At 51.1% G+C, this 14,493-nt stretch overlaps 1 protein-coding gene across 1 annotated transcript in view; it reads left to right on the forward strand.

Moving 5' to 3' along the window:
• The window catches only part of CRYBG3 (crystallin beta-gamma domain containing 3), a 1,541,789-nt gene that overhangs the window by 75,858 nt on the left and 1,451,438 nt on the right, over window positions 1–14,493 (forward strand). The gene's annotated exons all lie outside the window — the stretch shown is intronic.

Genomic DNA, 14,493 nt, shown 5'->3' on the forward strand with positions numbered 1-14,493 from the left:
TATCCTAAATGCACCGAAAAACAACCATATCATACTTAACCTGAACCTGTACCATTCCCATTCATCATAACAGCATGAAGGCAACACACCCAACAATTTATGTAATAAGTCAAAAGTAATAGGGTCCCTCAACCTTGATGCTTGACCAAAGGACCTCCCAAAGCCCTTCAGCATTTTCTGTAAACGAAAACCTTTCTGAACCTCACACCCCAACTCCAGTTGGCTATAAAAAGAAATGCCAGCTAACTTGCCCAAAATGGTGGACGGAGACAAACCTTTGTCTATTAAACTCAGCACAAAGCCCAACATAAACTTTTCATCTCTCACCGCTGTACCCTCCCTGCCATGTTGAGCCGTATAACCCAAAAAACCAGACCATGCCAGCTGATAGCTGCGTCGTGTAGATTCTGACAAGGATTGCTCGACAAACTCAGCCATTCTCAGTTCCCCAGGTCCCATATGTTCGGCGGAATCGGTGTCTTGCAAGGGTCTGCTCCCGGTGCCAAATCCCGAAACCTCTGCCACTGACAACGAGACAAAGCGTCGGCAATTGAATTGTTAACACCAGGGATGTGTTGCGCTTTAAATACAATATTCAGCTGCAGCACCCGCAACATGTAAGCCCGCAACAGCTGCAATACTTTCAGATCCTTTGCCCGCTGCCCATTCACCAGATAAACCACCGCCATGTTGTCGATATGAAACAACACACATCGGTCTCTGAACTCTTCACCCCAAATCTGCAGCGCCACCAACAAGGGAAAAAATTCTAAAAAAGCAATGCTGCGACCTTGATGTAACCATTGTGCAGGCCACTGCTCCGCGCACCACCGTCCATCCCAAAATAAGCCGAAGCCTAAAGCCCCGGCCGCATCAGAGAAGATCTGCACTGGCCAGACAGTGTCTTCCGATACGAAATTGATGGACACTCCATTGAACTCATCCAAAAATCGCAACCAAATGTACAAATCCTCCTTAATTTTTGCTGTCATCCGTATGTGATGGTGCGGCAAACTCGCCCCAGCCAGCGCAAATCCCAGCCGCCTGCAAAACGTCCTGCCTGCCCTGACCACTCGACAAGCAAAATTCAAATAGCCCAAAAGCCTCTGGACTTGTCTCAGCTGCACACGCTTAGCTCCCAAAATTTCTTGTAAAAAAGACCTGATCTCCTGCACTTTCTGCCTGGGCAAACGAGCCACCATCTCTTTTGTGTCTATTTCTATGCCTAGAAATGTCAAACTGTTCGTTGGACCTTCCGTTTTGTCCTCCGCCAAGGGGACACCAAATTCCTCCGCCATGTCCTGAAAGCAGGCCAAAACTTTAGCACATACTGTGTGAACCCCTTTCTGAGGAAGTGGAAGACAGTTCGGGAGATGAAGGGGAACTGGATGAATGAACATTGGGAGGTGGGACAGGGGCAGAAGGGAAGATAGCGACCGTATGACATGGGGAACGCCCGGCCTAGAGCTCAGGAGGGGATTAGGACACATACTGCAACACCTACACCGGCAAGTGGCGACAGAGATGCCACGAAATGTCTAACGATGACTATTTGATCTGTAAGAGTCTAAAGTTTTGTTTGATTTATATAAAAATGAGACGATGCATGATCCGAGACTACTTATGTATTGCCTAGCAACATTGTTCGAATTTGCTGCCGGACCAGAGAGTTGTCGGCTAAACAGCTGTGTACATTCATAGAGGTGATATCGCATGTGTAACAGTAACTGTTGATTCGCTGACTACTACCTTGTATTATTGGCATACTTACAATAAAGTCTTTGAAAAAAAAAAAGAAAAAAAAAAAAAAAACTTTAGCACATTGCTCCGTCCCTGCTTTGCCCACAAACAAAAAATCATCCAGGTAATGACATACAGCCACATGATCTGAACGCTGGACCACACACCACTCCACAAACGTACTAAAAGTTTCGAAAAGTGAACAAGAGATAGCACAGCCATGGGTAACACCCGATCCACATAAAATTCTCCTTCAAAATACATACCCAGCAAACCAAAATCCGCCGGGTGAATGGGTAACAGGCGAAAAGCGGCCTGTATGTCATATTTAGCCAGCTCAGCTCCCATCCCCGCCTTGCGCACCAATTCCAAACCGTCGTCCACTGACGCATAAGTCACTGCTGAATCAGAAGTAGAAATAAAGTCATTGACTGACTGCCCTTCCGGCCAAGATAAGTGATGTATCAGCCGAAACTCACCCTTTGCCTTCTTTGGGATGACACCAAGGGGCGATACAATGAGGTTTGGCAAGGGGCAAAACTCAAAAGGGCCAACTACTCTGCCTAAATCCACTTCCTTTTGCAATTTCACCCTTACCACTGACGCCATCTCCTTTGCTGACTTCAAGTTATCAGCCCAGCGCGAAACCCTGGGTCCTTGGTAACCAATCCGAAAGCCTAGTCGAAACCCCCAAAACAACTTAGCTGCTCCTCCCACATCAGGATACACCTCCAATGCGCTCAACATGGCCTGTAATTTAGTTGGAGTAGGCGCCCTTTGGCATAAGAGGTGGTATAGATCCTCTCCCCCCCCTCTGCCCCCTAACATGTTCTCCCGGGAATTGGTTTGGAAAGCACTGAAAGACAGCATGCCTGCCCCCGCATTGAGAGCATTCATGCTTAAATTTACAGTACTGGCGCACACAGGAACCTCGGTTAAAGCTCCAACATGCTCCAGTTGTGGGCAACTGTCCCCGTCCAACGCCACCCGCCCCCTGTGTGGCGGGACGCTGAGAAAAGGGCCGGTAAGGAATCGGCAACCCACTTGCTGTATGGATCGTGTTGGTAGAAGAGTGACCTGACAGCCATTGTAACCACAGCTCTTGATCAACCTCCCCCCATGGCTTATCGTGGAATAAACTCATTCTCGCCCGAAACTCTTCATCGTAGTTCAGCCACGCATAACCCCCTGCTTGCAAGTGAGCCCTTCTAATGACATCTACATATTTGAAAAGCGAAACTGCTCTCTCTGGGTAGCGTTCACAATAGACACTGGCATAGATCAGAAAGGCCGCTGTCCAGTTCTCTATTGTTTTCGGGACTTTGGGACGGCGGGACAATTCGACCTCCTCCTCTTTAGAACCTTCCTTTGCCTGCAGCTCCCTATGAAGGAGCCTGAACACATCCACGTACTCATGGTCCCAAATCCGCTGCCTAGTTCTGTTTGACAAATGTATGCCCAATGGCATGGACACCCCCATGTAAGGCAGTTTCGAACCACTCAATTTAGGCATCTCGCTCTGTTCTGAACTAGAAACCGATGAACCTGGGCTGGCATTCCCCGTCGTCCCCCCATGCCCCACCTTCACACCTTCACTTCGTTTTGACCCCAGACCCTCCACCACCTCCCCCCTCACTGGACCACCCTCCACAGGCGCCCCACCTGAACCACCAGCTAACGGCCGTGTCCAAGCAGCCCACCAGTCTGTCTTACCTGCTGGTAACTGCGCAGCCCGTTGCCGAAACTCCTCCAGACCATCACGCCGATGATGACTCTGAATCCCATGTGCCGCTGAGAGAACCGCTCCAGAACTCTGTAACACACTGGAAGAAGTTAAATTCCTCCCACACCTCCCAGCCCCAACTCCCCCACCATGAGACAGACCACCTCTTGTCTCATAACAATTCTCCTTATCATATTCACCATCCTCATCCATAAATTGCGTATCATGTTCCAACAGTGTACAGCTCATACCTGGCCTAATGCCAGACGCCAAGCTGATAAAACCACTTTGCTCATCCAGCTCAGGCCTCCGTGTAAAGCGCCCTGCCGCCGGTAGCAGACCCGCACCGGATCTGCCTCTCAAAATAGCCCCCCCCCTAAACACCGCGCTCCGCGGCGCCGCTTGAGCATATCCGAACTGGTCATCTGGCACCAGACTAACCGCCTCAGAGAGGTACTCGCCGCTCGAGCGAGGACCCGCACCATACTTACCCGCCACCTGAGAAGACGAAGCACCCACCCCATCAGGCACTGTCAATTCTGTGTGTTCCACCCACACCCATTGACCCTGAGGAACCGCATACCCTGCACTATGAATCACACCTCAGGTCGCCCAGGCGGCTGCCTGTCGCTGGGAAACACTACAGTGTCTTGTTGGGCCTGCCCGCCCTCACCCCTGCCACCCACCCCTTTCCCCCTCCCCCCACCCAACTGCCTGGCTCGAGGCTGCCACCTCAAACTCCCCAGCCGGCGTTCATCCTGTGGAGGAAAATCACACATTAAACCCACATTAAACTCATCTTCAACCAATTGTCTCGGTGGGCCTCTGGGCCGCGGAACAAGAATAGTCTGGCAGTCCACGAAAGCCACCTAGTGGGGTTGCTCATTGACTTCTGGCATTCTTCTTTCGCCATCATCACCTTCCTCAACACCCGAGCATTCCTCCTCCTCAGACTGGCTATCACTTGAGTAGTCCACTAACATAGGACTCCGCCTGTCATCCGCCAAATCAGGCGCTATGTCGATTCTCCCTCCGGTCACCTTGTGCCCTGCTGCTATCCCAATTGACTGCGCAGCATCATTCATTCTAGGTTGTGACCCAGGCTCTCCCATCTCCATCGACGTGGAAGCGCGCATCACCTCAAAAGCAGCGACCGCCTCATCTTCGCGCAGCTGTACCTGGGACACACGCGTGTCGCAGCCTCCACCAGCGCTGCCTCCGCGCCTGCCAGCCCTACGTCTGGGCGCTGCCACACTCAGATTACGAACCCCTGGAAACTTACTGGGGGCCGAAGACGAGCGCGGGGGGTGCAGTTGCTTACCCCGGCTTCCTCTGCTCGTTGAGCGCGCTCTCCTGGCTCGTGCTGCAGGCATCCTCCCGCTGCCGTCCGCCTCATGGGGGTCACGATGCATCTGTTGACAAGCCGCCACCGCTCTTGAAACACCTTCAGCCGCCAAACGTCTTGGCCGCTTCACAGGTGCTGAAGTATCTACCACAGCGCCCGGTCTCAGTAAATCACTTCTCCCCACAGCTACCAAAGCGCGAACTGCCTCCAAGGCAATAACATCGGTCGACATCCTTCCGCTTTGTGACTGAAAATCACGTCAAAATACACTCTTTTACCGCAAATGACAGCTCTGACAGAAAGTAAACAGGGCGCCTCAAAAGCGACACCACCGTTCCTCTCACTCGCTCAGAGTGACGTCAGCCCTCCCTCCCCTCCCTTCCTTTGGACCTAGTCCCTCCCACCACCCAATCAGGTCGCGTGAGGTCGTCCCTCGCGCGAAATGCCCCAGGGGGACATTGGCTTTGCCAAGTGCCCCTGGGGGCCCATGCCGAAGACCACGCTGCTCTGCGATGGATGGCTATAGATGCTTAGTGTCTAATGCAAGCTTTCCCCGACTATTCTATGAATGTCATGGGTGAGTTGCTAAATGTTGTTCATAAAATTATTGAATTAAAACCCACATGCTCACGTGAGGTATGTTTCCTGGCATATCCAATCTACATTTATCTAGTCTGATTTCCTAATATTTTACTTAGATTGATGGGCGAGAAACAGATGTGATTGTCTCGCTATGCATGAACTCTAATGATTACGCACTTGTATATTGTTAATTGTATTAAAGGTGCTTAAAACAACAAATAGTCCTTAACATTACACAGCTGTTTAACCTTTCATTTTGAGACACAATTGTTGGCCTTTAAAAATACCCAGCTATTTACCGGTCTGTCATTTTGGGACGCTGAACTAACATTCTCTTCGTTACTGTTTGGTATACGTTTTATTGCCAGTTTGCTCTCCATTACCAGCTCGGCTAGATTAGTCACAAAACAGAACCTCTGGTGTGACCCACTGCAAGATACCACAAAAAACACAGTTGATGGACAGAATGTAGAACAATGTCATACATTCACCCCAGTACAAGGATCTGGGCCTAAATCCATCATTTTTTTCACTCCACACCACCCTGGGTTAGACACTGGCTATATGCAAATCAGCTCTGACCCTTTGCCTCATGGGAAAAGTCCAGTCCGAACTGCCAAGCCCTGTCTTTCCCAGACCGGAATCAAGCATCCAAGGACCGGTTTCTGGCTATCAGCCTTCATTCAGCCTGGATAGCTTGACTCCAGTGGTGTGGAGAGCCTGGGACTCACGTCTGAGCATACCCAGCCCACTCGGGGTGAAAATTACAAAAAACACAGTTGATGGACAGAATGTAGAACAATGTCATACATTCACCCCAGTACAAGGATCTGGGCCTAAATCCATCATTTTTTTCACTCCACACCACCCTGGGTTAGACACTGGCTATATGCAAATCAGCTCTGACCCTTTGCCTCATGGGAAAAGTCCAGTCCGAACTGCCAAGCCCTGTCTTTCCCAGACCGGAATCAAGCATCCAAGGACCGGTTTCTGGCTATCAGCCTTCATTCAGCCTGGATAGCTTGACTCCAGTGGTGTGGAGAGCCTGGGACTCACGTCTGAGCATACCCAGCCCACTCGGGGTGAAAATTACAAAAAACACAGTTGATGGACAGAATGTAGAACAATGTCATACATTCACCCCAGTACAAGGATCTGGGCCTAAATCCATCATTTTTTTCACTCCACACCACCCTGGGTTAGACACTGGCTATATGCAAATCAGCTCTGACCCTTTGCCTCATGGGAAAAGTCCAGTCCGAACTGCCAAGCCCTGTCTTTCCCAGACCGGAATCAAGCATCCAAGGACCGGTTTCTGGCTATCAGCCTTCATTCAGCCTGGATAGCTTGACTCCAGTGGTGTGGAGAGCCTGGGACTCACGTCTGAGCATACCCAGCCCACTCGGGGTGAAAATTACAAAAAACACAGTTGATGGACAGAATGTAGAACAATGTCATACATTCACCCCAGTACAAGGATCTGGGCCTAAATCCATCATTTTTTTCACTCCACACCACCCTGGGTTAGACACTGGCTATATGCAAATCAGCTCTGACCCTTTGCCTCATGGGAAAAGTCCAGTCCGAACTGCCAAGCCCTGTCTTTCCCAGACCGGAATCAAGCATCCAAGGACCGGTTTCTGGCTATCAGCCTTCATTCAGCCTGGATAGCTTGACTCCAGTGGTGTGGAGAGCCTGGGACTCACGTCTGAGCATACCCAGCCCACTCGGGGTGAAAATTACAAAAAACACAGTTGATGGACAGAATGTAGAACAATGTCATACATTCACCCCAGTACAAGGATCTGGGCCTAAATCCATCATTTTTTTCACTCCACACCACCCTGGGTTAGACACTGGCTATATGCAAATCAGCTCTGACCCTTTGCCTCATGGGAAAAGTCCAGTCCGAACTGCCAAGCCCTGTCTTTCCCAGACCGGAATCAAGCATCCAAGGACCGGTTTCTGGCTATCAGCCTTCATTCAGCCTGGATAGCTTGACTCCAGTGGTGTGGAGAGCCTGGGACTCACGTCTGAGCATACCCAGCCCACTCGGGGTGAAAATTACAAAAAACACAGTTGATGGACAGAATGTAGAACAATGTCATACATTCACCCCAGTACAAGGATCTGGGCCTAAATCCATCATTTTTTTCACTCCACACCACCCTGGGTTAGACACTGGCTATATGCAAATCAGCTCTGACCCTTTGCCTCATGGGAAAAGTCCAGTCCGAACTGCCAAGCCCTGTCTTTCCCAGACCGGAATCAAGCATCCAAGGACCGGTTTCTGGCTATCAGCCTTCATTCAGCCTGGATAGCTTGACTCCAGTGGTGTGGAGAGCCTAGGACTCACGTCTGAGCATACCCAGCCCACTCGGGGTGAAAATTACAAAAAACACAGTTGATGGACAGAATGTAGAACAATGTCATACATTCACCCCAGTACAAGGATCTGGGCCTAAATCCATCATTTTTTTCACTCCACACCACCCTGGGTTAGACACTGGCTATATGCAAATCAGCTCTGACCCTTTGCCTCATGGGAAAAGTCCAGTCCGAACTGCCAAGCCCTGTCTTTCCCAGACCGGAATCAAGCATCCAAGGACCGGTTTCTGGCTATCAGCCTTCATTCAGCCTGGATAGCTTGACTCCAGTGGTGTGGAGAGCCTGGGACTCACGTCTGAGCATACCCAGCCCACTCGGGGTGAAAATTACAAAAAACACAGTTCTGGGAAAGATATGGCTGTTGTAGTTCGGACTGGACTGTTCCCATGGGGCAACAGGGTCAGAGCTGATTTGCATAAAGCCATTATCTGACCCAGGGTGGTGTGGAGTGCAAAAAAACGATGGATTTGGGCCCAGATCTTTTGACTGGGGGAGTGTGTGACATTGATCCACATTCAGTCCATCACTTGTTGTTTGTTGTTTTTTGCCACTGCAAGATACCGTCAGGTCCGTCAGGAAAGCACAAACGCACAGCAGTGCCTCATTCCTGCAAGGATCTGAAGCACAGTGCTGCATATCCTCACAAATCAAAGCAAGGGCTAAAATGTCCTTGCAGTCTCCACAACGCTGCTGCTAACGGAGCCAAAAATACCTTTCCGGGAACTGGATTGAACCGATTTCAGAGGCAAATGGAATTAATACCGTGTTTTCCCAGCACATATTGCATTTCATAATTGTGGTCTAAGTGACTGTTCTGTACATCCAGAGGGGTCTATTTCTGGAGGATCAGCATCAGCGACTGGCCATGTTTCAGTGCAGTGACTGTGAGGCGTTATTTTACCCACCTTTGTTGTGTTTGTGTGGTAGATTTCATGGGGCTGCATAGCTTGGATCTTCGAGATATATAATCTTTGACTAAAAACAGTCCATACTGATGATTATGCAAAAGTGTGATAAGATTTCTCATAGTTTTTTGGTATCTGATAAAGCAGGTGCCATTAGTAGCAGCGCAATCCCTTTTTGTGCCAATAAAGTACGATTTTACCGGCGCGGAAGGACTCTGACTTGGGCAGCCAGTGGTTATTCAAATGCACTTTCTATTTTTCTCAGAACGAGGTTGAACTGCTTGCATCGAGTCTGTGTTTTTTTCAGTAGTTTGTATATATTGTGTGCTACATCTTCAGTGGCATTCTGGGAATCCTTAAGAGAGGGGACATGTATGAGAAGTATGCTGAACATAAAAAGTTTGAAGGGTTTTATATGTTTAATCTGAGAGGCACATCACATTCCGTGTATTTTGCTTAGTCAAAGCAGGAGCGCACCTCCTGCTCACCCGCTAAGATGTGAATAAATTCATTGAATGGAGCGTGCGTCTGTCATTAAGGCATTCTTGAGACCACCCGACAACTTCTTAGTTGTATTTTGAGGAGTTCATATGTACTGAGAGTTGGGCAGGCTTGTTTCAGCAGACGCATTATACATATTTTGGGCATAGGGCAACTGATGCATGTACATGGTGTGGACTGTTAGTCGTGGAGTTATTTTGAGGTTTTTTTTTACATACTGCCCTCTGAATTAAGCCCTTATCCTCTAGAAGAGACATGGATTTGACAAGGCTCTGTTATGCTGGATCAGACCTGCTATCCCTCTACTGCACCCTGGAGTAAACCTTCTCTGCTTGGTATTGCACCTTTGGCTAGTCAAGCATACAGTAGAAATAACTTCATTATTGAATTGGAATAACTAGTTTCTTGGGCTTCTCAATCCCCTAGTACGTTTAGCGCTAGATTTAATTCTTGGCAGTCGAGCTGTTTTCTGCCAGGGCAACAGAGTAAATTACTTTGTTGCCCTGGAGAAATCTTGACTGGCAAATTTAGATATGGCCAGCAGGCCGACAGCCATTTCTAGCATTCACAGGAACTGCCGTTAAGGCGGTTCCTGTGAATGCATTGGAACCTTGCCCTGCAGCTCCATCGAAAATGAATGCAACGTTTCCAAAGTATGTTTTTGTGTGTGAAAATAAGAAAAAAATGACAGTCTGCACATCCTAATTGGCGGATAGACATATTGTCGATTCTGCTACGTCCCTTAATTTGTCGGAGAAGTTTAGCCACAGCAGAGTCGGAATAGTCTCCTCCATGGTCAAACTATGGTCTGCCTGCTTTTAAATTAAGCCTGTGGATCATTACATTGGGGGTAAGCATACTTACCCCCAACATTTAAATCGTGCCCTTACTTTCAACTCTTAAATATGGAGAGTGCATAGAAACAGGCTAAGTTAAGGGATCAGGCCCTATTAAAAAACAAATTCTTGAGGGGGCGTGGCCAAGCTGCCGACCAAGATGGCTGCGCAGCGTTGTCTCTGCCAGCACTCCCGACAACTGCGCCCGTTCTGCCCGTATTATGCCCGGGACGATTGGCCTGGCTGCATCGAGGCACCTGCACAACTCAATCCCATTTGAGGTCCCCGGTCGCTTAAGAGCGCCGCAGGCTCGGGATTGCGAGGAAGATACCGGTGTAGTAATAAGGGCGCGGCCGAGGTCCGGCTGCGCCGATTACAGAGACACGAAGGTGGCTTTCGGTGATCTTGCTCTGAGAGGAGCACTTGGGCCCCGAGCACATGAGGTGATCTCGACCGCTTGCGGCCCCCCCCCCTCCCTGCTGCACATTACCTCCAGCCTACGTTGGCGGCTTGGGTACGGCCTGTTTCGCCCCGGAGGCCCTCGGTGAGAGGGACCGAGGGTGAGTCTGGGGACCAGCCATCTGGCTGTTCAGGCCGGCTAGGGAGCCGGGCAATCTGTGTGATGGCTGACCCTGCCGTGTCCCTGTTGGACCCGGTCCTTTAAGCAGGTTCACCCCGTGACTTTTTGCTTTTTCCTAGCCTGTTTTTGGAACCTGGGTTGGTGATTTTAGGCCTCTGCGCACTTTTTCACTGTGGTACAGTGTAAAGTGCGTGTGCTCTCTGTGTATGTGTGGTGAGTGACCTGCCCTCCCATAGGAATGAATGGGGAATATGTATGCCCATGGTAGATTCCTGATGCGTGGGGAGTGCAGGGTCGAGTTTGATATGTGTGAACTCGTGAGAATGAGTGCTGCATAATGGTATATGCGGCATGGCTGTGTCTAGTCTAGAGCGGTAATTGCAAACACAACAATGATGGACAGAATGTGGATCAATGTCACACATTCACCCCAGTCCAAAGATCTGGGCCCAAATCCATCGTTTTTCCACTCCACACCACCCTGGGTTAGACAATTGCGATATGCAAATCAGCGCTGACCCTGTGCCCCATGGGAACAGTCCAGTCCGAACTACAAAAGCCATGTCCTTCCCAGAACGGAATCAAGCATCCGAGGACCGGCCCGGTTTCGAGGTAACACCTCTCATCAGCCCGGCTAGCTTGACTCCAGTGGTGTGGAGTGCCTGGGACTCACGTCTGAGCATCCCCAGTACACTTAGAGCGGTAATTGCAAACACAACAATGATGGACAGAATGTGGATCAATGTCACACATTCACCCCAGTCCAAAGATCTGGGCCCAAATCCATCGTTTTTCCACTCCACACCACCCTGGGTTAGACAATGGCGATATGCAAATCAGCGCTGACCCTGTGCCCCATGGGAACAGTCCAGTCCGAACTACAAAAGCCATGTCCTTCCCAGAACGGAATCAAGCATCCGAGGACCGGACCGGTTTCGAGGTAACACCTCTCATCAGCCCGGCTAGCTTGACTCCAGTGGTGTGGAGTGCCTGGGACTCACGTCTGAGCATCCCCAGTACACTTAGAGCGGTAATTGCAAACACAACAATGATGGACAGAATGTGGATCAATGTCACACATTCACCCCAGTCCAAAGATCTGGGCCCAAATCTATTGTTTTTCCACTCCACACCACCCTGGGTTAGACAATGGCGATATGCAAATCAGCGCTGACCCTGTGCCCCATGGGAACAGTCCAGTCCGAACTACAAAAGCCATGTCCTTCCCAGAACGGAATCAAGCATCCGAGGACCGGCCCGGTTTCGAGGTAACACCTCATCAGCCCGGCTAGCTTGACTCCAGTGGTGTGGAGTGCCTGGGACTCACGTCTGAGCATCCCCAGTACACTTAGAGCGGTAATTGCAAACACAACAATGATGGACAGAATGTGGATCAATGTCACACATTCACCCCAGTCCAAAGATCTGGGCCCAAATCCATCGTTTTTCCACTCCACACCACCCTGGGTTAGACAATGGCGATATGCAAATCAGCGCTGACCCTGTGCCCCATGGGAACAGTCCAGTCCGAACTACAAAAGCCATGTCCTTCCCAGAACGGAATCAAGCATCCGAGGACCGGCCCGGTTTCGAGGTAACACCTCTCATCAGCCCGGCTAGCTTGACTCCAGTGGTGTGGAGTGCCTGGGACTCACGTCTGAGCATCCCCAGTACACTTAGAGTGGTAATTGCAAACACAACAATGATGGACAGAATGTGGATCAATGTCACACATTCACCCCAGTCCAAAGATCTGGGCCTAAATCCATCGTTTTTCCACTCCACACCACCCTGGGTTAGACAATGGCGATATGCAAATCAGCGCTGACCCTGTGCCCCATGGGAACAGTCCAGTCCGAACTACAATCACTGTTGTGTTTGCAATTACCGCTCTAAGTGTACTGGGGATGCTCAGACGTGAGTCCCAGGCACTCCACACCACTGGAGTCAAGCTAGCCGGGCTGATGAGAGGTGTTACCTCGAAACCGGGCCGGTCCTCGGATGCTTGATTCCGTTCGGGGAAGGACATCGCTTTTGTAGTTCGGACTGGACTGTTCCCATGGGGCACAGGGTCAGCGCTGATTTGCATGTCGCCATTGTCTAACCCAGGGTGGTGTGGAGTGGAAAAACGATGGATTTGGGCCCAGATCTTTGGACTGGGGTGAATGTGTGACATTGATCCACATTCTGTCCATCACTGTTGTGTTTGCAATTACCGCTCTAAGTGGACTGGGGATGCTCAGACGTGAGTCCCAGGCACTCCACACCACTGGAGTCAAGCTAGCCGGGCTGATGAGAGGTGTTACCTTGAAACCGGGCCGGTCCTCGGATGCTTGATTCCGTTCTGGAAAGGACATGGCTTTTGTAGTTCGGACTGGACTGTTCCCATGGGGCACAGGGTCAGCGCTGATTTGCATATCGCCATTGTCTAACCCAGGGTGGTGTGGAGTAGAAAAACGATGGATTTCGGCCCAGATCTTTGGACTGGGGTGAATGTGTGACATTGATCCACATTCTGTCCATCACTGTTGTGTTTGCAATTACCGCTTTACGTGTCTAGTCTAGAAGCGCCACTTTTAGAAGTTGGCATATTTGTGTAGTGAGTCTGCTGGCACGTGATTGGGTGATGAGCCTGGCCCAGGAGTGCCTGGGCCTGCTTGTGGATTTACTGTCTGTTTTGAGTAGGACGGGGTCTGCAGGGCCCCGGAGGAGGGGGTCTGAGTCAGCCGTAGATGAAAGGCCCCCATCTGCTGTCAGGGATGGGAGGAAAGAGCGTCTGGTGGAGCCAGGCTGTACCTGTCAGCCCACCATGCTGGCTCTCCCTCCTGATGGCCCACTGTCACCTCTGACCTGAGGCTGACAGGAGAGGGAAACCAGATACACCCAGGGCTCAGGGCTCGCTTACACAAAGACTTCAAAAGACTTCAAAGCCTTTTCTGTGTATAAGAAGGGGCTGTGTCCCCTTCCAAAAGGTTCTTGTTCTTGCTCTTGAGGCTGACTTGAATCTACCAGGGGTGGGCGCTGCCCAGCCCCTGGATGCCTGGACTCCTGGGGGACCCCTCTGCCCTGCCTGGGCTGATGGGGGGACTTGGCTTTGCCCCCTGGGAAGCTCTGGGACCGTTGCAGCATGGAGAAGCTGCATTTTACTGTGAAGAGCGCTGGAGTGGTATTTCTAGCGCCTGGAGGCGCTGTGCTTCCCCCTGAGAGCCTGGAAGCGCTCTGCCTGCTGTTCTAGCGCTGGGAGCGCTGTGGATGGTGCTCTAGCGCTAAAGGGCGCTTTATTTTGGTTCTAGCGCTGTATGTGGATTCTGAGCGCTGATAGCGCTTTATTTGTACTTTTGGGCGCGTGGTTTTGCCCTTTAGCGCATGGAGCGCTTTAAATCTCCTTCGGCGCCGGGGAGCGCTCTAGCTGTGTTCAAAGCGCTTTGGCGCGCTTTGTTTCCCCCCAGCGCTGAGAGCGCTGTTTAAATTATTGGCCGTAAGTGAAATCAGCCCCCGCCTGCCTGCCTAAGGAGAAGGGCCGCTGCGCTGCCCGCAGCGACCCGGAAGCGGTTGGCCGGCCAGCCAATCTCAGCGCGGCCGGCTGGAAGTGCCCGCCCCCGCATCCCGGGGGAAGAAGAAAGGAGAAGGCGCGGGAGATGGCGGCCGTTCGCGGGGCTCCTCTCGGCTGAGGGAGCCCCGAGAAACGTGGCGGCCGGCTGACAGGGCTCCCGTGTGCCGAGGGAGCCCTGCAGAGACAGGAAGACCGGCCGGCTGAGGAGAGGAGTCGGGAGAGCCGCGCCGGCGAAGGAGAGCCCAGCAGAGGAGCCCCGCCGAAGACAGCCCGGTGAGTGAGAGGGCTGGGGGCTCCGTGATGCTGCTGGCGGTACCAGGGGGGGCACAAGGTCCAGAGC

Source organism: Lissotriton helveticus, chromosome 8, assembly GCF_964261635.1.
Source record: "Lissotriton helveticus chromosome 8, aLisHel1.1, whole genome shotgun sequence".
Classification (NCBI taxonomy): Eukaryota; Metazoa; Chordata; class Amphibia; order Caudata; family Salamandridae; genus Lissotriton; species Lissotriton helveticus.